The sequence below is a fragment of the Vombatus ursinus genome, unplaced genomic scaffold (genome assembly GCF_900497805.2).
Source record: "Vombatus ursinus unplaced genomic scaffold, bare-nosed wombat genome assembly UNPS02014935.1, whole genome shotgun sequence".
NCBI classification, from domain to species: domain Eukaryota; kingdom Metazoa; phylum Chordata; class Mammalia; order Diprotodontia; family Vombatidae; genus Vombatus; species Vombatus ursinus.
The window spans coordinates 3,149,775-3,175,348 of NW_020954713.1; the positions used below are offsets into that span (position 1 = coordinate 3,149,775).

Genomic DNA, 25,574 nt, shown 5'->3' on the forward strand with positions numbered 1-25,574 from the left:
GGTCCAGGGGATAGAGAAGGCAGTTTCGTGCTGAAAGGAGCCAGGGGAGGACTGCACATTTTGATGAAACACAGATGCTGTCCAGGAATGAATCACTCTGGCTCTCTGTCTGTCGGTGTGTCTCTCTGTCTGACCGTCCCTGATGATCACGGCCCGCCCTGACGTCCAAAGGCCCTTCCTGTCCCTGATCCCAAGCCCTGGTTCCCGTCCCTCTGCAGACAGGCTGCAGGTGAAGTCAGGAGTGTTAGACCCCAGCCACCCCCACACTGGTTCTGTTCCCATCATTCCATGAAAAATGCTGAGGGCCAGCCAATCTGTCTGGTCCCCTTTTGTTTTTTAAAGGATAAATTTATTTCTCCTCAAACGCTCCCAGCCTGTGGGAGCTGCTGGCCCTTTGCAAAGCCAAGTACTGGCCTGGCAATGGATTCCAGGGGCTTCCTAGGGATGAGGAGAGTTTTTCCAGAAGAAACCCAATGGGGGGGGTGGGAGGGTAGATGGAGGGGGATAGGGAAGAACAGCTCAGTATGTGGCCCAGAAAGAAAGGCCTTCCCTCAGAGGAGCTGTTTCTCTTTGTAATCTATTCCCAGTTCGTAGTGTTTGTTGACTGACTGACTGAGGGACAGAGCTTGTACCAAGGCTGAATTGAGGTTCATGAAGCCCCAGTAACTCTCACTATGCAGGGCCTTGGGGCTACATAGCTCAGAGCTGACATTTACAATGCACGGACTCACAGAGCTGGAAGGGATCCAATCCAACCCCCTCACTTTACAGAGAAGGAAACTGAGGCTGAAAGAAATGAGGTGAGATATAAAATGTCTGAGGCAGGATTCTGAACCAGGCCTCCCAGACTCCAACTTCAACGCTCTCTCTCCCCTTTGTAACACAGCAGCCTTTTGCACTAAGGTTTGAAAAGCTAATTGGAACCTTGAAAACAACACAGGAAGCAGTCACTGCAGGCATTATTATCCCCCCTTTACAGATGAAGAAACAGAGGTTGGGAGAGATTAAAGCCAGGGTCACCCAGTTAGCAAGTATCTGAGGTGGGAGACTGCCTGACGCTGGGGGTTCAATATTCTATCCCACTAGAGATCACGTTGCTGCCGGAGGGTCCCGCCACGTCACCATACTCTCCCCGCTCCCCCCAACCTGACCCCTAGTTCCCTGGCTTTGGGCCGACCCCCTGCCTCTCTTCAAACCACCCACCCCTAGGCCTGGGAGCTCCTGGTGTGAGTGGTGAAGCTCCCCCTGCCTCGTGCCCTCCATCCCCAGCAGGGACCTGAGCTTATCTAAGGTTTCCCCACCTCGCTTCCCCCAGCTAGAAAGGCTTCCCACCCTCTGGCCCCAGACTGGGGACTCTTCCCTGCTTGTCTGCCTCGAGATAGCTCTCTGGGGCCCAAGGTCCCGCTGTCTTTCTCAGCAAGGGTCTGACGCTGAGCTACAGGGCAGGCCACGCGCGGCAAACACAAGCTAGTGGAGGATGAGCCGAGTACAGGCAGCACCTGGCACCAGGGGATGGGCTAAGCCCGGCAATTCAAGTCATTTCAACAAACCTGTACTAAATTCCTTCTATGCGCCAGGCAGCGTAGCACAGTGGTTAGAGAGCTGGCTTTGGAGCGGCAAAGACCTTAACTCTGTATGCAGAGTACTGGAGTAGGAGTCGGAAGTCCCGCTTCTGATGCACAATGGTATGCCCCTGGGCAGGTCACTTAATTTCTCAGCGCCCTGGGGCAACTCTATGAGACTATAAATTTTAGAGAAGGTACCATGAAAGGCTAGGTTTAATAAAAAAGAAAACGTACCAAGACTTTTGCTGGGGGCTGGGCGCACAAAGACAAAAATGAAAGAATCGCTGCCCTCAGAAAGTTTCTACTCTAAGGAGCCGGGGAAGGAGAGGACAACATATACGCACTTAAGGAAACGGGAAACTAGGAGGGCGCTAACAAATGGGGAAAGGTCTCTTGGAGGCAGCACCAGGCCTAGGGAGTCCACCCTTCACTTAGCCTCAGTTTCCCTGGTATACAGGGAGCACACAGGGCATAGGATTTTAGATTCAGAACTGCTCCATGGACACACTTTCCTGGCCCCCTCCCCACAGCCTTGTATCCATCCCATCAATCCTACCTCCACACCACTGCTTAGAGAAGAGGGCCAGCAACACGGGACAGCGGGGACAGGGCAGGGCTTGAAGTTGGAGGACCAGCCTCTGCTACTTGTCCCTCCCCCTCATGGGGCCCCAGTTTCCAAATCGGTCAAATGAGGAAGTTGGACCAGACAGACCCCTCCAGCCCTTGACCATAAGGTGATCTGTAACTTGGAAGCTGGTCTATCCGTGGAGGCAGAAGTGCAAGGAGCCTTGGCTCTGAGCCAGAGACCTGGGGTTCTAAAAACCTGCCTCAGACGTCACTACCCCGTACGACCTTGGGCGCGCCTCCCCTGACCTCAAGAGGCTCCTGGAGAAGTTCCCTTTGCCCACGTCTATATCCCAATCCACCTCTAAATCTATGACTTTACCTCTCTGGGGCCTCGGTTTCTTCATCTGTAACAGGAGTAGGTTGGACTAGATCGCCTCCTAAATCCCCTTTCTGGCTCCAGATCTATGATCCCATGACAACCTCCCTGGGCCTCAGTTTCCCCACCTGTAAAACCCTGAAATCACTTTCTGGATCTCAGTCTTAGATCTCATGCAGCTCCTAAGGAAACTGAGCTTGCTGGGGTAGGTCTGACCACCAGAGCTGTGTTACAACGGCGTGCTGCTGGACCCCACGCAGCTTTGTGAGCCCTAACACAAGTGGACAGACATGTAACTGTGATGGCCCCTTAAAAACAGAACAACATGACCTCCACCTTTGACTGGCCCTTTGAGCTAGTCGAGCTCTATACCCATTACTCCTTCACCTAAGGATAGTGCCTGGCTTAGTGAATGGGCTGGTGGCATGGAGGTGACTGGATTCTCCACGTGCTCCCAGGCTGCACCGCCCCCCACCCCCCACCCCCGTGCACAAAGCTAGACAAAGACCAGTTTTTAGTACCAGTATGTGGGCGTGGAGGGGGGATTGGGAGCAGCTGGCGTTGGCACACACGCTGTGGCCAGAAAACCCCTTCCCTACAACTCCTGCCAACACACCCCACCCCGCCCCACCCACTGCCCTGGCAGCTACTTTCTCAGACCTCCTGACCGGCCACAGGGAGGGCCAGGATTTGGCCTGCTTCTCAGGTTTCCTGACACACACTGTCAATTCAGTTCTCCTCCCACTAAGTGGCACCAGCACTCCACCAACTATCGAGTGGAAGCAGGGCTGTCAGCCAGGCTGCCACACGATGGCTCACCGGTGCCTGCCTGCCCGCTCCCCGGGCAGGTTCTCTCCACCCCCGGCCCCTGCCTGGCACGAAGTCCCTAACGTTGCCCGTCCTAGCTCAGTCCCACCTGGAGAAACTCCCCAGGGGAGCGGGGGATCTCAAAGCACCACCCACCCCCAGCTTCCCTTGGAAGGAGCAGACCTCAGAAAGCCACCATCCTCCACTTGCCCCCCTGCCCAGAGACGAAAGGAACGAGAGTAGAGGGAGGGCGAGAAAAAGATGGCAGTGTTGTAGATTATTAAGAGAGACATGCAGAGATGCAGAGATACACGCAGAGACAGAGACACACGGAGATGTTCACAGAGACACTCTAAGGCAGAGAAGCATAAACAGATCAGAAGCCTATAGACACATATAAACACGTACACACATGCATGCATGCGTGTGTGCGGACAGTACGGGGAACGAACAATGCATGGCTCGAGTCAGAGGACCTGGGTTCAGATGCTGCCTCTGCGCTTCCTATCTATGTAACCCTGGACAAATCACTCCCACCCTGGCCCTTAGTTCTCCCTCCCCTAGGTGGTCTCCAGAGTTTCTTCTGGGTCTGTTACCTACAGAATAGGCAGGCGATAGAACGTCACAAATGAAAGGGCTATTAGACCCTAGAAAGTCCGGGCCTGGAGGGCCCTTGGAACAGAGAACGTCAGAGCTGGGAGGAGTCTTAGAACACAGGCTAACAGAGCTGGAAGAAAGCAGCCAGTCTAGGGGCAGCTAGGTGGTGCAGTGGATAGAGTATCAGCCCTGGATTCAGGAGGACCTGAGTTCAAATCCGGTCTCTGACACATAACACTTACTAGCTGGGTGACCCTGGGAAAGTCACTTAACCCCATTTGCCTAACCAAAAAAAAAAAAAAAAAAGAAAGCAGTCAGTCCAATCTTTCCATTTTACAGATGGGGAAACTGAGGCTCAGGTAGTTTGCCTATTAAAGTCACACGATGAATTAGTGACACATCCAGGGCCAGACCAAGAATGGCTTCCTATGTCGTCGTCCATGGTGCCAACTATTAAACCATGCTGTAGCTCCCCTTTCTGCCTCCTCTCCCGTCCTCTCCCACTCCCCACCTGTGGGGTAGGGCCATAGAACAGCAGGATGCTCTAGGGACCTCACAAAGAAACAAATCTCATTACTTTATGGTTATACACACATGTATATATACACACATAAAACATGCACATACACATATGCAATATATAAAGGCACACACAGCTGTGGTCACACAGGCATCTTTATAGACATGCATAAACATAATCAATGTACAACCACACACAAGACCTCCCATACAGCCACTGACACATGTCTTCCAATGATACAGGCCCACACAGATTTACTCATTCAAACACTGACTAAGCACCCACTATGTGCCGGGCTCCACGCTGAACTATGCACAAACAAGGCACTGACCGATAAACTGGCGCTGATTGCCAGCGGCCTGGCTAAGAGCATCTGCTTCCCCTGAACCCCGGACCACGTGGACACACTCTTCCCTCTCTGCAAAACTCCTCAGCCTGATGATGGTGGGTGTGAACTGGCGCTGACTGGCTCCCCGGAGGATTTCCTCCAAGCATTCCTTGTACATACTCGTCTGAGAGGAAGTGAGCTTTCAGAAGGTTTCATCCTGTCTACAGACCCACCTGGCCTATGGGGGTTCCCCCTGCTTCCCCAGGGACCTAGAGTCAAGTTCTCTTCCTTTGAACCCCAGTTCACACAAAGAGGAGGCAGGAACAGTGCTTGGACGGGCAGCATCAACGATCTCCTTGGCCCTTTCAGCAGCTGGCCATCTCTACTTCTCTCTTGGGCTGACGGAATGACCTTGGCAACGTGGCTTAATCTCCCTTGGGACTTCCCTTAATCTCTCCCTGACTCTAGTCTCTCCTCTAATCCATCCTTCACAACAGCCAGACTTCTGATGCATAGAAGCGACGTTGTCTTTCTCTGGCTCAAGAGTCTTCAGAAGCTCTCTACTGCCTCTAGGATCAAATTCAAACCCCTCTGTTTCTTTTTTTAAGGTCCTCTGCAGTCAGGTTCCGTTCTAGGTTGACCTCGTAATACTACCCCACTCACTCACTCTACAAAACTGTATCCCCAATAGAATATTGAATCTCCAGCCAACATGACTTTGCAACAGGCTGTCCCTGCCCCATGCCTGGAGGGCTCTGCATCCTCACCTGTGGGAATTTCCAGCTGCATTTACTCGGCTGCTTGGCTCTGCTTAGACCAGGCAGCACATGAGATAATGGTACCATTATCAAAATAACAGAACTGGTAAAAGGGTCATGTTAAATACTGGTTATTGTGGCACAGGGGATAGAGCGCTGGGCTGGAAGTCAGGAAAATCTGGTCTCAGGCACTTCTAGCTGTGTGACCCTGGGCAAGTCACTTCATCCTGCTTGCCTCAATTTCCTCATCTGTAAAATAGGGATCATAATAGCACCTACCTCCCAGGGTTGTTGTGAGGATTAAATAAGATACATTTGTAAAGTGCCCGGCACATGGTAGGTACTATATAAATTCTCATTCCTTCCCTCCCCCTTCCAGTTCTTGTCTTCAGTAAGACATCTAAGTGGCCAGAAAGAGATGTGGGGAGCCCTCATTCACTCATTCTTTCATGAAACAAGCATGTACTCAGGCCTGTGTGCTAGGCTAGAACTATGAGCCCTCAAGCAGCTTCCATTCTAATGCAGGAAATCAACAGGTAGATAAGTGCATGCAAAGGCAACTCCTGATTCTCTCGGACGGGTTGTCCCCGTGGAAGGAAAGCAAAGAGCCCAAGGCAGCTTAATGTAGAGCCCACCAAGCCCCCAGACAGTTTTTGGACAGGAGCCTGTCTAGGAAGAGGGACCTGAAGAGGGCAACTTCACAGAGAGGCCACTAGGTGGAAAAATCTCTATCGATTAGTCGAGGGGTGGGGAACCTGCGGCCTTGTAGGTCCTCAAGTGTGGCCCTTTGACTAAATCCAAACTTCACAGAACTGTGGATTAGTCTATGTCAGATTTGCAAGTGGTCATGGAAATGGATCATCAGAAGCTCAGGAACCCTTTAACTTCTGGGGGGAACAGGAGGAAATATAGAGGAAGGAGCTGTGCTTGGGGGACCCTGGTATTTCTCAAGGACATCACAGGAATGGCCCCAGACTCTATCTCCAGTGGGTCACCAATCAGTCATTAACTAGCTCTTCTCTCCACCTAGTGGTTTCCATCAAAACGCCGAGTCCATGAGCCTCTTTCCTCCCACTTGGATACTAGCCACCCTCTCAAATAGTTAATAGTCAACTTGATGGTTAGGTTTCTGTGTTCAGGTAGCCGTTCCTGGCCTGTGAGACTTAGGGGCTGGCACAACCCTCAGCGGTTAGCTGAGGATTCATGGTACTGTGGACAAAGACCACTCCTCCTGGAGGAGCCTGGCACGGGACGGGTTAGCCTCCAGAGGCCGGAGACTTTGTGTCCTCTGAGTAGCAGCAATAAGGCCCAGTCCCTGCTGTCCTGGGGTAGCCACATTAGTACTGGCCACAGCGCTGTGAGCCACAGGCCTCGAGCCCCACGTGGCAACAATTAACCACGAACCCTTCTGCCCCGGGGGAAGCCTGGCACTGGCCAAGTTGACCTCTGCTTCCTGAGCAGCTCACTTTTTCCATGTGCGATTAACCCTGGACTCTCCTGTCCTGGGGGAGCTGAAGGGGTCAGCCATCCAGAGGCGTGACTGCTGGTTATTTATAGCTGCCTAGTCCTATTTATCTCCATTTAGATGTTGCAGGAGACGGGGAAGAGATCCCAGTGCACATCTGTGACAGATTAGATGCACCAGCTGTGGAGGGAGCCCAGGCTTCAAATTCCCTGTGGCTGATGAGAGAGGAGAGAGAAGCCTCTCTGATCTGGGGCAGAAACGTGTGTGTGTGTGTGTGTGTGTGTGTGTGTGTGTGTGTGTCCCTCCCCACGCATCACAAAGTCTTTGCTGCCCTCCCCCAATGCCCAAAGTCTTGGTCTATTTTGGTTTCCCCCAAGAAAGCCTGACTTCCTGAAACAATCTAGACACCCACACTGGTGTTCTCGCTTCACAGAAGGGCTGTGTGTCTGGGCTGAACAGGAATAGAGACCAGCAGGAAACGGACCCTGGGTGGGGTGAGGTGGAGGCTGCAGGGCAGGGGGCAAGCCGTGGTTCCCTTTCTCTTCAGGCTCTCAAGAGTGAAGAGAACAGGAAGAACGTCTGGCGTTTGTACAGTGGATAGGGGCAGCCTCTGAGCCTCTGTGGGACCCTGGGCAAATCTCTCAGTGCTCTGGGCAATTTCAGACTCCTGAATTCCAGCTGAAGTCAGGCAAACTGCAGGGAAGGGGCTGCATTAGTAGAGAGAGTTTCTGCACCAGGGAGGAAACTCTCACCTGTTTCCTCGCCTGTGCCAATTACATCAAAGTTTAGTCTAAAAAAAAAAATGACCGTACACACTGTTGTAGGAAATACCTAATGTTAAGTCAGCTTCAGACTCTATCTGTCCTTTGTTCAGTCATTTTTTTCAGTTGTGTCCCACTCTTTGTGACCCCACTTGGGCTTTTCTTGGCAAAGATACTGGAGGGGTTTGCCATTTCCTTCTCCAGCTTATTTTAGAGATGAAGAAACTGAGGCAAACAGGGTTAAGTGACCTGCCCAGGGTCACACAGCTAGGAAGTATCTGAGGCTGGATTTGAACTCAGGAAGATAAGTCTTCCTGACTCGAGGCTCTACCCACTGCACAACCGAGCTGCCTTCTATCTGTCCCCCTGCATCATCATCATCAATCAGAATGATAGCAGTGAACATTTATATAGCACTTACTGTACGTGAGTCACTGCGCTAAGCACTTTTCTCATTTATCTTCACAACAACCCTGGGAGGTAGGTGCTATTATTATCCCCATTTTACAGTTGAGGAAACTGAGGCAAATGGAAGTGACTTTCCCAGAATGAGTCTGCATTTGAACTCAAGTCTTCCTTACTCCAAGCCCAGAGCTTTATCCACTGCCCAACCAGCCATGAGCTAGGGCTGAGAAGGGTTTAGCTTGCTTCCCCTTCCCAGACACAGTTCCCTATCCCTCTAGCAAAAGCACCCCCCATTCCGGGGCTAGGCTCTCTGAGATGGCCTCCCAGACCATAAAGAGTGAACCATTTCCTACCAGTGGTCCCCAGCAACAAACAACTGTGAGTTCAAAGATGGTTTTCCATAGGTATCCCCTCCCTCCCCAGTACTATAGCCTGCCACCCTCCCAGGTGAGCTGGGGGGAGCACAGGCCCACCACAGAGCTTAAATTGGAACAATGAGGGTACTGGAGGCACATTTAATATTTCAAGTCTCAAGCCCCATTCCCCACCCCTGCCCCCAGGCTTCTCAACCCAATTCCACAGCCTTCCACCTACAGCCTCGAACTTTGTTTCCTGCCAAACCCCAGCAGCTAAGGAGCTGTTCCCGGCACAGGTGAGTGAAGCCCCTCACCTTTTCTGGGGGAACCACCTTTAGATTCCCAGGGTGCTTGGGGCATCCACCCCTGGAAAAACCCACCAAGTCCAGCCCAGGCCAGGATAAGACCAGAGTCCCATCTACAAGCTAGAAGATGAGTGGTCTTCCAGTCTTGCCTTAAAGACCTCCACTGCTGGGGAAATCACTACCCTCTAGTGGCCTCCCATTCCTCATTCAGACGGCCGTCTGATTACTAGGATGTTTGTCCTTCTACCAAGCCCATACGTGCACCTGCTGCTTTGACCCCTTCCCCCACAGTTTCTTGTTCCATTCCCTGGAACTAAATTCAATTTGTCTTTCAAAAAGAACAAATGGTCCCCCTTCACCAAGCCCCTGGCCAAACACCCACCTCAAAGAGAATGATCAAGACGTCCAGGCTTGCACAGGTAGTATCTGAGGCAGGATTCCAACCCAGGACCTCCTTCCTCGCTCCAAGGGTAGCATCTAACCACTAAGCTATACTGCATTGTAGTGAAAAGAACCCAATACAAGTGTGGTAGTTATATCATAACCTTCCTTGTCCTAGACCCCACACCTCTCTTAATGCAGCTTAAGATTAAACTGAGCTTAGTGGCTGGTCCCTCGTCTTGGGTGTGTGGTCCACTACAACCTCCAGCTCTTTTCTCATCATCTAGTCATTCACTTGGCCCAAAGACAAGGGCAGCTTGGAATCCTCTCTAAAACTTCCCTCAACTGAGATATAATTAATTGAGAGAGGAGCCCTGATTCAAGGCAGCTTTTTCTGGCATAAATCACTGTGCATGGAATGTAAACTCATCTGTTTAAATTATAGCTTCTAATGTGATTATAAAATATAATGGGACATCTTCATATTTTTACTCCAGAAAATAACTTTCTTCTTGTCTTGTCTCAGGAAAGGTTCCCTCACTCCACTGTGGTAAGAATAATTCTTGGAAATAGAGGAGGTGAGAATCAAATTACGTGAAAAGCATTGATCAGTCCTTAAGAAGGCAACCAACTTAGTGAAAGGTTTGGAGACCAGCCTTTTAGGATGATACTGTCTGGAGGAACTGGGGCGTTTCATATGGAGAAGACCCTCAGAAGGAACACGAGAGCTGTCTTCAGGAATCAGAAGGGCTCTCTAGGGAGGAGGGAGATTTACTCTGCTTGGCCTCGGAGGGCAGAAGATGCCGAGAGCCCGGTCTGATGTCAGGGAACACTTCCTAATGATAAAAGCTGGCCAGAAACGGAAGTCGAGGCATGTCCTTTACTATGTCAAGTAAAAAGCTTTGAAGACCAGTTGTCATGGATATTAATAATAAAACAGCTGCATTTATATAGTGCTTGACGATTTGTGAAATGCTTTACAAATATCATCTCATTTGATTCTCATAACAACCCTGGGAGGTAGGTGCTATTATAATTCCCATTTTACAGATGAAGAAACTGAGGCTAGGGGAGGTTAAGTGACTTGCCCAGGGTCACAGAGTAAGTGCCCAACGTTGGATCTGAACTCAGGTCTTCCTGATTTCACATCCAGGGCTTTATCAACTCCGGCTGCCTTAGGCAGGGGTTGGACAAGATGACCTTGGAGGTCCCTATACTTTAGCTTACAGATGAGAGGCAGTACTGGCCAAGAGCAGTGGACATGGTTCCTGCCCCAGACTCCTTCGTACCTCTAGGCCCTCCCTCACAGAGTGGTTATGGGGCCCAAACAAGATAATGTAGACAGAGTGTTTTTTTGCAAACCAGAAAGTGCAAGCACGAGGAGCCTGTGATTTTCTGCGAAACAGGTTTAGAATTGTGGACAAATCACTTAATCACGGTCTACCTCAGTTTCTCCAGCTGCAAAATGGGGACAATAAAAGTACCTATTGTCCAGGGTGGTTGAAAGGATCTAGGGAGATAAGCATCAACCCCACCCCCTCCCATTCCATTAACCCCCAACCCTCCAGTTCTCCAGCCAGAAACCCCACCTAATTTGGGTTCCCTGTGCCCTAAAGAGGGGATTGGTGGGGACCACCAGGGAGACGATGAGTCTCAGGCCAGGAAAACCTGCCCACTCGTTTATTTAGTGGCATGTGTATTACTTTTTTCCCACCAAGTAGAATTTTTTTTAAATAAAAAAAAATTTTATATAAATTTAAAAAATTAAAAAAAATTTTTTTTAATTTAAAAAAATTTAAAAATCACTTCATAAACCCAGAGAGAAAGGGTTTCATTTCCCTGAACAAGAACACCATTCCACTGGCCCAGGAAACTCCATGTTTATATAACACATGCTTAGCAGAAAACACCTAAGGGCCAAGCCGTGACAATGAAGAAACAGGTCGCCAGAGCCTCGTGTCATCGCAGACAGTAATAAGGTCAGATGCATGCACAGTGGGTGAACTGGGAGGGCGCAGCAGAGCGGGGTGCTAGCATTTCCAGTGCTCCAACATGGCACCACCAGGGTGCCTTGGTGCTAAGATCAGTGTCTATATGTCCAATATCAAAGCTATCACGCCCTAGCTCCAGGACCTTATGCAACTCACTAAACCCTCTTTGGGAGCTAGGGGGCGCCACAGTGCACAGAGCACAGGGCCAGGAGTCAGGAAGACAAGAGTTCAAATCTAGCCTCAGACACTTAGTAGCTGTGCGATCCTGAGTAAGTCACTTAAAACCTGCCTGCCTCAGCTTCCTCAACTGTAAAATGGGATGATAATAGATCTATCTCCCAGGGTTGTTTTATAAAGTATTTTATGAACTTTAAAAGAGTTACACAGGGGGCAGCTAGGTGGTGCAGTGGATAGAATACCGGCCCTGGATTCAAACCCGGTCTCAGACACATAACACATAACACTTACTAGCTGTGTGACCCTGGGCAAGTCACTTAACCCCATTGCCTAGCCAAGAAAAAAAAAAGTTACATAAATGCTAGATTCATTATTGTTATTCTTATTACATTACTATTACTACCATCACTATGAAGCCTTCAGGACATACCAACTACACAAATGCCCGGTCCTTGCCACAAACACACACATAACAGATTCAGCCCCACGTGCAAACTTTAACAAACATAAATTAAATAAGTTAAGGAGGTCAGTCCTGAATTTCCAATCCATCCAGGCCAGGGAAGGGCCCCAGGTGGTCATCGGGCCACTTACGAGTCGCTGACAAGAGTCCAAAACAGAGAATTCAGACTACCTGGCACATAGTAGGTACTTAATAAATCAGTCAGTCAACAAGTATTTATTAAGCATTTACTATGTGCCAGGCACTGTGCCAAGAGCTGAGGATACAAAGGAAAGCAAAAACAATCCCTGCCCTCAAGGAGCTCACATTCTAATGTGAGATGGCATGCAGATAATCGTGTACATACAAGATACATACAGTGTAAATGGAAGATGATCTCGGAGAGAACAGATGCAGATGCAATTCCTCCTGGCACAAGGAGGCTGACCAGTGACCCAACTTACCTGGACGCCCTCCTACCCCTCCCCCACCCACTATTCACAGGTCAAAAGATGTGAGAATGGGAAAGAATCTGGTACCAGTTTAGAGGAGAGAGGGATCAGCTTGGCTCAGGTGGTCCCTGGGGGCCTGAGCAAGGAAGGCTGGGGGGGCCGGTGCAGTGGGGAGAAAAACTTAGATTTGGTGGAGGGGAACAAATTCCCTATCACAGGAGGTTTTCAAATGGAGGATGTGTACCCATCAGGGACACCGCTGAGAGGCTTCTGGGTTCGAGGGGGCCTCTGAAATCTCTTCAAACTCTCTGAGATTCTGGGATTGTGTGAAATGCCTGAATCCTGGAAAAATCATGCAGAAACACAGTAGGGGTTTGACTCTGAGGCCTGGGAGGTCCCAAAGTCACCTTTGGCCCTGGGTGAAGGAACAATGACACCTGGAGGTGGGCGGGTACAGGCCTCAGCCACTAGACCCATCCCTAACCCGCTTCCAAACAAAGGCAGAGGCTAAGGCAGGCCTGGGCCTGGAAAGAAATGACCAAGGCAATCCCGGGTGACCCCGACGGCCCTTGGCTGCCTCTGCGGATGGGACTGCCAGGTGCTTGAGTCCTAAGGCCAGGGACAAGGCCAGGCTCCCCAGCACGGCCCTATCGGGGCTCCATCTCTACAGGGCGGAATGTTTTTGATCTCTGTCCTTTAAAAAACAAGCCTTGTTATTGCAAGATTTTGACATTTAATGCTATCAAATTAGATGATACAGTAAATAGATAACAACAATTAGACAATAATCTAGAGAAATGTTGGCTGTTATCTTTAGTTATTAGTTTTGTTGTTTGTTACATATTACGTAATGCTCATTTTTATTATTATAAGACCAAGGCTGAGTCGTTGCCTCAGCTTTTTCCATCTGTAAAGTGGGGATGACGACTGAGGAAGTCCTGATTCACAGAGGGAATGCTGGATTTGGGGCCCAGAGCCTGGTTCAAACACCAGCTCTGTCACAGGCTCCTCCGACAGCCTCAGTGTGACTCTTCTCATCCACAAGCTGGGGGAGGCGGTGCAGGGGACGCCTACCGCCCCTTCCGTCGGGCTGCTACCCCACCACGGCCAAATCCCTGAGGGGAAGGACCGAAGCACAGGCTTTAGACTACATGCCGTCTAGGACCCCTTCCAGATCCAAACCTTAGAAAGTGCTGTGTAAATCATGTGTTTTAGATTTTCATTGTTATCATTTATTTTTCTATCACCTTCATTTCTGAAAACATCCCTCCCCTTGACTGGCCAGCCACTCCCAGTTTAAAAAAATAACAGAGGGGGGAAGCAAGCAGGTGAACAAAATTAAGTGACAATCTACACAAGGTTCCACACACAGCCTCCCACCTCTGCAAAGAAGTAAGGTCCGTTTCCCTAGGCCTTCTTCAAGCTCCACCGTTCTATTTACACAGGGTGCTGCTTCAAGTATTTGGGCTCTATTTTGTATCGATCAATACCTCCCCATTGCTCCCCCAGCACAGACTCACACAGGCACATTCACACTTGTTTCACTTTGTGTCTGGGGCAGGGATAGGTTATGTTGTAATCAGCTCCCCTAGGTTGATGGCCACCCCTGCTAGCTCAGAGAATAGGGTCTGAACTCTCCAAGCTTCCCAACACTCCCCTTGATATCTCCAGGCCACAAGGCCACAAGGAGGGGAGGCCTCAGGGTCCTGCCCCCTAGTATCCCTCATTTCATTCACTAGGTTGTTTTTTTTTTTTTTTGGAAGGGAGTTAGTTGGCCTCAGTGTTTCTGGAGTGAGCCCCAGGGTGGCCACATCCCTGACCGTCCACCCCTCTCCCTGTTCCAGAGAGGGACCAGGCCATCCTCCATATCAAGCAGAAGAGAGAGAGGAATGGTTTTTTTGTGATGCTGGGGGACGTTCAGCCAGCACACAAACAGACAAATGCAGACATAAGTTCAGGGACATCCCCTTCCACTCCTGCGCAGGGCCCTGACCCCAGTCTAACAGCCTCTTGCCAAGGCCTTACAAATGGGCCAAACAGACTGGAAGGCCCAGCTTCTTCCTCCCTCCCCACCTCTGCTGCTGCTGCTGCTGCTGCTGGCCAGCAATCAGATGCTCTGCTAACAGCCAGCAGCTGCTTCCAATAATGAGCCAGGGCTGTGCTCTCCTCTCCATGGAAACCAGCATTTGGGGGGAAGAGGGAAGCAGGGAGGCCTCACCAGCCTGCCTGGATCCTTCAGCTCCAAGAAGGCTGTGCGGGAGGCAGGGCAGAGAGCAGTACACGGCCGGCCGGCCGGCCTGCCTGTCTGTCTGTCTGTCTCTCTGTCTGATTTCACTGCAGGTGAGCTGAAGACCAGGCAGGGATGGGGGAGCGCTGAGAACCCGGGGCAGTGATGGGGGAGCTGAGGATGGACTGTGATGACCTGCCACCCACACAGACATACCCAACCAACACAGCTCTGCCTGACCCCTACAAATCTAGGGTCTTCACATACCGACATCCCTCTCATTCCACAGGGTGGACAGAACTCTAGCCCAGAGCCCTGGGTTCAAGTCCCAGCTCTGAGATGTCCTAGTCAGGTGACAATGGGCAAGTGCCTTCCCTTCTCTGGGCCTCAGTTTCCTTTTTTGTAAAATGAGGACTACACCCCCTCCCTCCCCAGGCAGCTGTGATGGAAAGCCCAGATGAAAAGTCAGTCCACAAACATTGACTAAGCACCTAATATGTACCAGGTATATAAAGACCAGAGTCACTGCTCTGGATACCATAAAACATTCGTGAGGGTGGGGTTAGAAGGCGCTGGCAGCCTGCAGGCGATACCCAGGGGGCAACAGCCAGGCCCCCTCGCCGCTGGGCTGAGAACAAGCCAGCTGCAGTCTGGGCTTTGGCCAGCAGAGGGCGCCAAGGGCCCACAGACGAAGCCGCAGAAAAAGCTGCTGGGAGGGGCCCCCTGCTCCCTGGCAGACAGACAGGTGCAGGCTCTCCCCTGCAGGTTCTCCCCTACACCCCCTCCCCAACCAGGGGCCACAGGCTCAAGAGATTCGCGATATCCCCTCATAGGGCATCCAGGCCCAACTCACTGGAGGGCACAGACTCAGACAGAGGGCTGGCTAGTTCAAGGTCAGACAGGTTGGCAGACAGCACTGGAACCCAGCTCCTCTGTGCCTTCAGATCTTGCCAGGCTCCTGCACTGCCCCAAGCTGACATCCTGGGGACCCCAGCCTGGAGAACTCCAGGGTGCCTGGGATAAGTGCAGCAGAAACAGGGGAGGGACAGGGACAGGGACAGAAAGGATAAGAAGGGGGAGGGGGAGGAAGAGGAGGAGGAGACAGAGACAGACACAAAGAAGGGAGGATGAAGGAGGAAGAGGAGAGAGGATCCGTGTCCTCTTTGGCTGTGCCCACCCCCTCTTTTCACTCTTCTTCAGCTCAGCCCCTCAATCAGCTACCTCCACCCCCTCCCTGTGCTCTGTACTGAGATCCTACAGCATAACTCACTCACAATGGACAGCAAGGGGCAGCTCAGCTGAATGAGCCACAGAGGACAGCGACCTGTCCAGTAGGTCCCCTCCCCCAGAAGCCTTTTCACCGGGGGAGGACAGCGCACCTGCCTCACTCTCTTGTCCTCTATCTCCTACCAACCTAAGCCAGGACTTCTCCAAGCTGGAAAGGGCCTGAGTCCATCTAATCAAATGAGATGATACTTGTAAAGTGCTTAGCACATAGTAGGTGCTATCCATGATTCTCTCTTCCCCTGCCCCCCCCAATCTAGTACAGATCCCTATTTTTTTTTTTTTTTTACAAGAAGAAAGGCGAGGCCCTCTCAGAGAGGCTGGGTGAATTTGCCCAAGGTCACACGGATAGTTAAGGCAAAACTGTGGCTGAACCCAGATCTTTCTGATTCCAATTCTGGGGTTCTTTATATTGCATTCACTCCCGTTTTCTCCCACACGTCCCTCCGGGACCTTGTTTCAGAAACCACCCCTTCAGCCCACTTCATTAGCTCCTTTGCTTCCTGGGAATCCTCCAAACTGATAAAACCTGTCTTTGCTCCTTCCAGCTAGAGCATCCCACCCTCTCTGTCATTGCTAAATCTACTGGTTGTAAACAGACCATGGATACCAAACTCAAATAGACAGGAGGTACGTAAGGACCCAGACAGGCTGCATACTGACTTAGAAAACCACATATTAACATTATCTACATTCTACTGTATTTCATTTACATAGTAAATGTTTCCCAGTTACATTTTAACCCGGTCCAGGCTGTAATTGAAGCACTGCAGGTTGCAGGGGTGTTGCTGACAGCTCTGATGTAGACAACGCTTCCTAACCATCCCATTGGTCTTTCCAACAAGCCTGCTATCCTGGCTTTCTCGCCCACCACTCGACTGAAACGGTTCCCTCTGAAGTTTGCCGGCGACCTTCGAATCACTCCCCTTCATCCAGTCCTCATCTTCTTTGACTGCTCTGCAGCTTCTGACACAGGAGCCCACCCCTTTCAGTACTGCACTGCACGCTCCCTCAGTCCTCCCCCGGTTTCAGACACTGCACAACCCCCGTCCTCTCACTTATCTAACCACTCTTCTTGGCCAGCTCCTCCCTCTTCTTCCCAATCCCAAACACTGAGGACCGATACAGTGGGAAGGCTGCTGGACTGGAGTCAGAGGACCTGGGCACGAATCCTGCCCTATCTACGGGGCCACTGGGCAAGTGGCTTAACTCCCGTGTGGCTGTTTCTCACGCGCCAAGCAATGAATGGCCTCTGAAGTCCCTTCCACCTCTAAATCTACGGGCCTATGGCTGGTTTGAAGTCGAGAGTCAAGGGTTCAAATCCAAGTCTGCCCCTTAGTACCTTGGTGACCTGCTTGACCTCACTAGGACCCAGTTTCCTCATCTGTCAAATGAAGGAAATCGACTAGACGGCTTCTGAGGTCCCTTCCAGTTATCAATCAATCAATCAATAAGCACTTATTAAACACCTGCTGTGTTCCAGGTGCTATGCTAAGCTCCAGATCTAGGCTCCTATGTGGCCAAAACGAAGTTTATCATCATTCTCCCTAATCTGCTCCTCCCTCTGACTTCACTAATCCTAGGGTCTGGGCACCTCCCAAACCTCTGAGAACCATGCCTGATTTTAGAAGGGAGTTTAAAAAGAAGGGGAAGAAAGCCGTAGAGAAATAGATCAACCGAGTCAGACATCCTAGTTGGTGTCTCACAGCCGCGGCCCTCCACCCGGGCACCAGAAGGGATTTCTCTGCCCCCACATCCCATCAGGGAGCCAGTCGTGCTGATTCCTGCTGTCTCTCAGTCCTTTTCTGCTCCTGCTGCCATGACCTTAGGGCGTTTCCTAATTACCATCCACCCAGACTCCGCCACAGCCTGTGTGCCCGTGCTCATCTCTTCCCGATGTAATCTTCAAATCACTCCCAGCCTCATCTGTCTGTGATGGGCAGTGATCTGGCCCTGCTATTTCTCCACTCCACAATCCATCCTCGTTCCCTAGTGTGGCCTCTCTGAGTAAATTGCAGGGGTTTTTCTTTTTCCTTCCAAAATAGACAAAGCTCTGACGCCTTTCTTCACAATGTCCCTTAGGCTATGCTGTTGTTCAGTCTGACTCTTTGTGACCCCATTTGGGGTTTTCTTGGTAAAGACACTGGTGTGGTTTGCCATTTCCTCCTCCAGCTCATTTTATAGATGAAGAAACTGAGGCAGACAGGGTTAAGTGACTTGCCTAAGGTCACAAAGTGTCTGAGACCAGATTTGAACTCATGAAGATGAGTCTTCCTGACTCCAAGCTCCGTGCACTATGGCGCCACCTAGATGCCCCTACCCTCACCCCCTTAGGCCTATAAGATTCTCCTTTTTCCTTCCTACACCCATTTCAAATTCCGGTAAAGCCCACCTCCAATGAATCCTTCTCCAGGAAACTTTCCCTCATTCTCTTGGCAGATAAAATTTTACCTTCCTCTCTGGCCCTCCCACAGGCCTCCTGCAACTCTGTAAGGACAGGCGCTATTATAGCTGTTTGTGGCTCAGCCTTCTCGTAGAAACTGGGGGCAAAGACCATAACTTCAGGGTTGGAGAAAGGGGAAGGGGAACGAGCATTCTACAGTACTCCTGCTAGGTGCTAAGCACCTTGCAAAGAGTATCTCATTTGATCCTCACAGCAACAGTGGGAGGTAGTGATCCCTGTCTTAAAGTCTGGCAGACTGAGGCAGCCAGATCAAGTGACTTGTCCAAAGTCACACAGCTAGAGAGTGTGTGAGGCCAGATTTGAACTCAAGCCTTCCCAACTCCAGACACTGAGCTCTATTCATTTGGGCTCAGTTAATCAATCAATATTTATTAATCCTATGCTATTAATCCAGATGCTATGTGTGAGGTGCTCTCCTAAGTGCTGGAGACACAAAGATACAGAACCTGCCTCGAAGGAGTTTGCTTTCTAATGGAATATCAAGCAGCCTGAAGGCGGCCTGAGAAGGGAAGGCCACGGAAGCTGGAGAGGACCAGCAAAGTCTTCCCTACAAAAATGGGGGCCTGAAGGAAGCTAGGGGAACCAGTAGGCAGAAATGAGGAGCAATCACCCAGGGCACAGGACAGGGCACAGCCAATGCAAAGGCCTAGGGAGGGGAGATGACAGGGCGGAGGTACAGTGTAATTAGAATGGAAAGAGAGAGGGGGGGTGCCAGGATGTGAAGAGCTTTCAATGTCAAATTAGGGCCTTTTATATTTGAGATAGGGCAGGCAGATGGCACAGTGGTTAGAGTACCAGCTCTGGAGTCAGGAGGACCTAAGTTCAAATTCGGCCTCAGACACATACTAGCTGAGTGACCCTGGGCAAGTCCCTTAACCCTGTCTGCCTCAGTTTCCTCACCTGTAAAATGAGCTGGAGAAGGGAATGGTAAACCACTCCAAGTATCTCTGCCAAGAAAACCCCAAACAGGGTCAGGGAGAGGGAGACACGACTGAAATGACTCAACAATATGTTTGAGGCAACAGGGAGCCCCTAGAATTTGCTGAGTTGGGGCTGACGCCCAGTGGGGAGAGCCTTAGGCCCTTTAAAGATGGCCTGTCCTTTGGCAGCATGAATGGAGTATGGCTGGAATGAGGCACTGAGGCCAGGCAAGGAGGGCCTCCAGAATCAGGGAGGTGCCCGCAGGAGTAGCAGGCGCAGGCCCAGGCCCAGGCCCAGGCCCAAGCCCATCCACAATAGGTATGCTTAATAAATATTTGCTGAACAAAGGCAGGAATGCTTATCTCACATGAGTGCAGCCCTTGAACGAAGTGACAGCCAGCACCGAGACAGGCCAGGGCTGAGATGGGATGGGGCCTTTGGGTGTGGACAGGCGGATGACCACAACTGCCCTCCACACTGGAGCAGAAGCCACGGGGGCCAGGCAGGGACTGACCACCTGCAGATGTGGGTCAGAGGGGATCCCTCAGATGGCCCCTGGAATCCCTTCTGACTCTCCAATTCTGTGACTCTGACTTTAGTTTTGATCTCTCATTGTTAGTCCCCAGCTCAGAGCTGGAGGCCCACGCACATGTAACCAGGGCGGAATGACCAGAGCTTTATCACAGGGCACCTCAAATTGCGGAGAAGGTGCCAACTAGCACTGGGGAGGGCGTTTCCTTATTCCAATGAAGTCCTTATCCCTCTTGTTTATATCATTTTTACAACGTTCACCGGACACGATGTCTGATTTTCTGGCCTGTGCCTCGGTGGCCTGACTTGACCGGCACCCCATGCCTGTGCGTCCCCCACGTCCAGCCCAGGAGAGAGCAGATGTCAGGGGCCCAGAGTCAAGGACAGAGGGTCCTAGTAGACTGCCCACCCTCCCCCCAGGCCCACACGGAGCCTCCATCTTGGGAAGGAAAGCTGTATTTCTGGCCACCACCGGCTTCACGCCATACAGGAGTGTCGACAAAGCCAGGTCATGGAGGCGGGGGGCCGGGAAGTGAGCCAGTCCAATCCGCCCCCATGGTAGACAAGGGACCAAGGAGGAAGAAAGGTGAGGGTAGTGTCAGAAGGCAGACTTGAACCCAGGCCCTACAACTCCAGGGGTGGCCGTGGCAATCCTCTTTACGTTCTATCACCTCAGTTTCCAATCCAGCACTCGCTGAATCGCAGGATCTTAGATGTAGACCTAGAGAAAACCTCAGTGATCATGTAGTCCTCACAGATAAGGAACAGAATCCCGAAGAGGGGGTGTGTGTGTGTGTGTGTGTGTCTGTGTGTGAATGAAAACTTGTCCAAGGTCGCATCAAGTTCAAAATGGCGGGAGGGATCTGAACCCAGCTCCTCTGACTACAGATCCCTCTGATGCCCCTCTCCCTTGGGCATGTGGCTACTCTCACCAAGGACTTCAGCTGACTACCTTTGGTTCGGGCCTGACCCACCCAGCCCTGTTCTGGCTCAGATCTGCCCACACTCTCTTCTTGGTTCCGAGCCAGGGATGCACACGCATCTTCTATGCACGTGCTCCTCGAGTGTGGGAGGGCACACGTCTCCCATTCACCCACAGGCCTCTGAACTATGCTGCCCCTTCCCCCCAAGCAGCCCAAACCCCAGCTGGGGTTTAAAGTGCAGGCCTGAAAACAAGACGCTTTTGTTTCCCTCAAAAGAAACTCCTCACTGACCCAGTCATCGAGGGAAGGACTGAATTACTGAACAGAAAAGCAGCTGCGTTTCTGGGCAAACATCTGGAACCGTCAAACCATCGGAGTCTGGCCTGGACACAAAGCAATTCCCCCACCACCTCTGTCAGGGGTCTGGGGGGCAGAGGGAGAGGAGAGGCTGAACCCACAAGCCACCCTACGGATTCTCACTTTCACCGTCGGTGGTTTGAAACCTGGGACTTGTGCCTGGGACCCCAAACCCTCTCCCAAACTGACCATTAGAAGCCATGGTCAGTGGGAATATATCCCCAGGGGGGCAGGTTGGGTCAGGAGGGGAGGATAAACTTTCCAAAGACAGAGACCTTGGGGAGGCCTAAGACTGTCTTTGTCCTGCCCCACCTCCCCCAGGAAGGGAAGGGATGGGGTGGGGGGCGGGGGGCAACCACTCTGCTCACCATGGAAATGAAGGCGATCTTATTTCCAGCCTTTGAAAAAAGAGAGTCAGGCAAGGGTTTGAAAAACAGAAACCTCACCCCCTGGGTATTATTCTAGGCACCCGGACTACCCTAGTCATACTTAATCCCTGGGACTGAACTGGGGCCAAATGCCTTAGGAGAGGAAGGAGAAGAAAGTAAACACAGGGCTCCGGATTCCTGCCTCGGCAAGGCCGGAGTCAAGGGAGCCCAGAGTTTCTGGAAGAGAAGAGGGAGAAACTGTAGGAACGGGTTTGGCAAGAAACTGACCCGGATTCCCAGGATGAGTCCTAGGGTTCACCTGACTTCTTCACAAACACACGTGGAGAGGAAGGTTAGACCTCTGGGGAGAGGCTAGACCACCGTGGGAAAGGGAACCTACCCAGCCTCAGTGGAGAGACCCCGGCAGGCAGGAGACGTTGCCCAGGCTAGACCTTGGTGGGACGGGGGAAGAGAAGGTGGAAAGTGGCTCTCAAGACAGATCTTAGGGGCAAGGGGTACTGCCTAGGTTAGACCTTCCCGCATCGGTGGAGTGGGCTACGTCTTGCCAAGAGAAAGAGCTGGACGAAATGCTAAACAGAAGATGAAACACAGATTGGGGGAGGAGTGGTCCAAGAGATCCCCCTTTATGCTAAGGGTGCTTCCCAGAAAACTTGAATGGCATCCAAAGAGTTTAAATAAGGAGTCTGCACCATTGTCCCCCCAAAACCAAGTCTTTTGGTAATAAAAAGATAAACATTGGGTCTCCCCTAAGTCTTGTCTTTTCTTTTGTTGGGCAGTGGGGGTTAAGTGACTTGCCCAGGGTCACACAGCTAGTAAGTGTTATGTGTCTGAGGCCGGATTTGAACTCAGGTCCTCCTGAATCCAAGGCCAGTGCTCTACCCACTGCGCCAACTAGCTGCCCCTCCTAAGTCTTTTCTCTCTGGGTTAAATATCACCACTTTGTAAAACCAAACTTCCTAGGACACAGTATCCCCATCATCATGGCTACCATTCTTATAGCCTGTCCTTCCTAAAGTAGGATTGAGAGTGGGAAAGCCTTGAGTCAATCTAGCCTAGCTGCATTTGCATTGATTCATTCAATTCAATGTAGTGTTGAACAAACACTACATACCTCCTCTGAGCAAGTCAAGTGGGCAGAGCAGACTTCACTGTACAACAGTAACAGTAGCAGTAGTAGTAATAGTAATGGTAATAGTAATAGTAGTAGTCATGGGATAGTGGTGGTAGTATTAGTAGCAGTGATAGTAGGAGCAGAGGTGGTGGTAGTGGTGGGAAGTAGTAGCAATAATCAGGAGCAGTACTAGTAATAACAACTAGTAGCACTGCTAAAAAAAAAATTAGTATTATTATTAATAAGTACTAGTAATAATAAGCAGTAGTAGTACTTCCAGTAGTAGTGATAAATAATATTAAGTAGTAGTACTACTAGTAGGAGTATAATTAGTAGCACTACTCGTAACAATAATTAGTACTAGTAATCAGGAGTAGGATCAGGAGTAGGGATAATCAGTAGCAGGAGTAAGAGTAATCATAGCTGGTTATAGGCTTACTCACTGTTGGACCTACTGATGAGGAAGGCTGCATTTCCACCAGCTATTCTAGTGGGAAAGGGGACAGAGGGGGAAGGGCACTGCACACAAGAGTAAGTCCCAGTTGTCTAAGGATTCCAGGGCGCTTCGCTTTTCGCCACCGTGGCCCCGGTCCTGCATGTAGTAATGATAGTTAGCATTTACAGAGAGCTTTCACGTTTGCGAAGCAGTTTACAAAGAGGATCTCGTTTGATCCTTGCAACAACTTTGGTAGGTAGGCGCTGTTATCATTCCCATTTTACAGATGAGGAAACTGAGGCGAGGAAGTGTCTGAGAAGGATCTGAACTCAGGTCTTCCTGACTCCAGGCTCAGTGCTCTACTACTGTATCACTTAACTGCATCTACTTTGGTAACCAAGACCCTCCTTCTGGTCTCCTGTGTTTCCCTTGATTACCCCTTATAGAGAGAAGGGGTGCAACGGACAGAGAGTTTGCCTCGGCATCAGTAAGACCTGAGATAGAATTCTGCCACTGACATATACAAGTCACGTAACCTCTCTCTAATGGCTAGGGCTCCCCGACTCTGAAATGGTGGAGTTTCCTAACTGGGAACTCCCTGCACTGAAGGAATCCTAACTGGTCCAAAAAACAAACTAAACTCTGTACCGGGAGTAGGAGATATACGGATAAAATGAATTAAATTACGCCTGCCCTCAGGTAGCCTGTAGTCTACTGGGGGATACCTACAGATACACAACTACAGAAGCAAGAGGGCGGTGGTAACTCCTCTGCTCAAGTAGCTGCCAGAACCCGCTATTAGGAGAGATACCGCTGGTCCCTGGCCCTGCTCGAGCAGGAAGCCACTGTTGGGCCCAGCTCCCAACCACCTGGCCCCGTTCGGTTGTTACACATTTCATGCAGCAATCAGTACGGAATCTGTTTTCAGGTCCCCATCGTATTAAGTTCACTCCTTCCAGGCAGGAACCATTCTACTCTTTGTCATTTCGTTCCGGGCCGAGCAAACAGCAGGCAATTAAGAAATGTTTGTCGATCAGCCGTTAGAATGTCTTAACGCGGCCACTGCCAGTCTCTCTGCTGGTTCCTTTGAATCAGGACTCCATGAGTTTCCCTGCACACGTGTGGGTGCGTGTGTATGCATGCGCCCGTGTGTATGGCTATGTGAAGGCGTGTGGGAACTATTTATAGCTCAGACAAGGGTATTAAAAACGAGTCTTTCCAGTCCCAAATGAGATTCCTCTGGAAACCTGCTGTCCCACAAGATGTCATCTAAGACACAGTGGAGAGAACTTTGGCGTCTGAGGCCCTGGGTTCAAAATCCCATTCTGTATCTCTCTGGCTCTGTTTGCTCATCCAGAACAGCAATAATACTAACAATAATGATAATAATAACAATGACATGGTAGCAGGTGAGATGCATATAGAATATTAAGGCTGGCAAAGCAATTATATAAATATCTCACTGGGTCCTCACAACCCTGGGAGGTAGGTGCTATTATCACTCCTAGGCTAAGAAGTGATTTTCCTAAGGTCACACAGTGGGTGATGAAATCAATATTCGAACCTGGGGCCTCCTTCTCCACTAGGATGTTCTATCTATTACCCCACAAGGCTCCTCGCAAAGTGCCGGGATTAGATTTAACGGTTCCTTTCCAGCTGGACATCTATTTGGCTACATGTATCTGCAGCAGCCTCTCTCTACCAGACCCTTAACTGACGAGCAGTTTATAGTTCTGGGCTCCGGTCTCTCCTAAGTCCATCCTCTCTGGGGGTCAGCGCTAACCCTGAGCTTGAAGCAATTAATCTAAAAATATTAATTAAGCAAATATGTGCCAGGCACGCAAGGTGCTGATAGAAGGAGAAAAAGGAAGCAGCCCCTGTCCTCAGGGAGCTTACCACCCACCCCCACCCCCACCCCCACCCCACACACATACCACGTGGTTTTGGAGGTCACTAGCGGCAGGTGCACTGGGGAGGGAACAGCCAGACATAAGGCAGCTTTGGGGCTGAGCTCCCATAAGCACCAACAGACAGTGATGCATGGTGACAAGGCTGGTTTCGCAGCCCCCACCCACCTAAAGGTGCTGATGACTACACAAATCCCCCCCAAAGACTTGGCGTGGCTATGGGGACTCCCCAGTGGCTGGGGTGCAATCTCAGAAGGTGTGAACAATCAGGAGGTGGGGAGAAGATCAGGGGAACCTCAGGGATGGCACAGGCATACGCCCCTGAGCTAAGGACCCCAGGGCTGCCCAAGGCACACCCCCTCCCCCAGAGGTCCTGTAATCTGAAGACAGGCTGTTCTAAAACGGGGCCCATTACCCCGAATGTCTTTGGCCTCCTGGGCTGCTCCAAAGGCAAAGACGGAGTCGCTGGCCTGTCAGGCCTAAGGCTGGGAGCAGAATTAAAGGCTCGGCAAGAACGGGGCCCCCTGGGGCAGCAGGCACAGAAGCCAGAGCCCTGCCAGCCTGGACACTGGGGGAAACAAGCCTGAGTGGGGAGAGCGGGGCTGGTGACCGGCCCGCCCCAGAGGAGCTGCAGCAGCAGATCTCGGCTAGGGGAAGGGGCTCCCCTGCTCCCGGCGGCTGCTCTACAGAGACCAGGGAGGTCCATACTCTGTCGCTTCCCCCTTCAGAAGCTCAAATGGATCCCCGATTCATGGAAGGGGAACCCCCTGC

General features: G+C 51.0%; 1 protein-coding gene across 1 annotated transcript in view; it reads right to left on the reverse strand.

Annotated features, from left to right (window-relative positions):
* Positions 1 to 25,574, reverse strand: part of FBRSL1 (fibrosin like 1) — a 317,105-nt gene that overhangs the window by 198,800 nt on the left and 92,731 nt on the right.